General features: G+C 40.3%; 1 protein-coding gene across 1 annotated transcript in view; it reads right to left on the reverse strand.

Annotated features, from left to right (window-relative positions):
- The window catches only part of ADORA1 (adenosine A1 receptor), an 83,106-nt gene extending 81,457 nt beyond the window's left edge, over positions 1–1,649 (reverse strand). The window contains exon 1 of the mRNA XM_018567573.1: positions 1,327–1,649. The gene's annotated coding sequence lies outside the window, so the exon portion shown is untranslated. The remainder of the gene's footprint in view (positions 1–1,326) is intronic.
- Between the last annotated feature and the right edge of the window lie 210 nt (positions 1,650–1,859).

A 1,859-nucleotide genomic window follows, 5' to 3' on the forward strand; every position in this document is an offset into this window, starting at 1 on the left:
ATATATATATATATACACACACATTTATTTTCCCCCATCTTATTTATTCTTGTGCAGGAAAGGACTCTATTCTTCACCCACTTATGTAATCAACCAACTAACAGCCTAAGAATCAACAGCAGCGTTCACCTATGTGCACACACAGAGGCACCTGACACAGCACAATGCTGCCGGTGCTTGCAATGGAGCCTACAGTCTTCCTTTGCATTATATTTATAGGCTACATTTAATAAGTGAGAAAACGCTAAAATGGTCTATTAGAGACACATATAGACCTCTCAATAAGACCATTTACAATGCAACAATACATGGAAAAGTGCAGTAACCTATACCAGCTATATAGACTATTCATAATGCAAGGATGCTTGTCAAAGTGTAGCAGCCCACTGCAACCATACATACTTTTAAAAATGCAAGGATGATTGTCAAAGTGTGGTAACCCATAGGAACCATATAGACTAATGACAATGCAAGGATGCTTAGCAAAGTGCTGTAACCCATATCAACCATATGGACTATACCAAATGCAAGGATACTTGGCAAAGTGTAGTAACCCATTACAGCCATTTAGAATATTGAAACTGCAAGGATGCTTGGCAAAGTGCTGTAACCCATATCAACTTTATGGACTATACAAAATGCAAGGATGCTTGGCAAAGTGCTGTAACCCATATCAACCTTATGGACTATACAAAATGCAAGGATGCTTGGCAAAGTGTAGTAACCCATTGTGACCATATAGAATATTGAAAATTCCACCATGCTTGGCAAAGTGTGGTAACCAATAGGAACCATATAGAATATTCAAAATGCAAGGATGCTTGGCAAAGTGTGGTAACCCACAGGAACCATATAGACTATTAAAAATGCAAGGTAGCATATCAGGATAATGAGAATTTAATTCGGCTTTGTCTTCTGGCTCCTTGGATGGTGTTTTGTGCTATGTTCAATAACCCTGATCTCTGGAGGAACTTTCAGGCTGATTTTATGTTCTATTGTATACATATTCTATATTGTATACATAGTTTATATTGCAAATCACCTCTATGACTTTTGCCTGTAACTGTTATTCCATGATCTGCAATCTCGATGGACCACACACACGTGTTTGTTTTCATTAGATAATGTAATGTTTATGTATTGACTACGGTTGCTTTTGGGAATAAGATAAGGAGCCCTTGCCATCGCAAGGTGCACCTAGCAGTTCCTTCCCAATGCAGAATGCAGAGTGATGAGTGAATGGAATGAACACATTCTTTCATTGCACATATTCTAAATGCCTCTCATGTAGTCAATGCGATTACAAAGAATTCGCGAGATGCTTACCTCGTCTTTGTCAGAATCCCGATCTGCATCTTCAATAGCTGTCATATTTGTCCTTCTCCTCAATGCAGAGCATCCCCTCTGCTGCCCTTGAAGTGGTCCTGCGCTGTCTCCCGGCGATGTCCCAGCACAGCACACACTGCAGTGTAGGGTGTCATCCAAAACGGACATTCCTCTCCTGGATACACCTCTGCTTCTTCTGCCTCTGCTGCTTTTACCAGCTCCCAACAGTGTTGCAATCAATCAGTAATCACGTGATCCTCAGGACTAGTCTCTGGAGAGTTGCTTAAAGGGATAGCAACCTGCCAGATTGGGGGTTTAAACCTCCAGAAACCGAGTGGGAGTGGATGAACATATCAACGGCGAGCTCTTCAAATGTTTAGATGTAACCCCTTGCTTACTGTGGCTCTCAGTGAGCTGAAATCAATGGTATGTTTATTAAAGTGACACTAAACTCAGGAGTTAAATGTTAAAAATACATTCAAATACCTTAACTATTAACAAAAATGTATCTTATTTGTGTCAGCTGGAGATCC

Source organism: Nanorana parkeri, unplaced genomic scaffold (genome assembly GCF_000935625.1).
Source record: "Nanorana parkeri isolate BGI_ZX_2015 unplaced genomic scaffold, ASM93562v1 scaffold1066, whole genome shotgun sequence".
Classification (NCBI taxonomy): Eukaryota; Metazoa; Chordata; class Amphibia; order Anura; family Dicroglossidae; genus Nanorana; species Nanorana parkeri.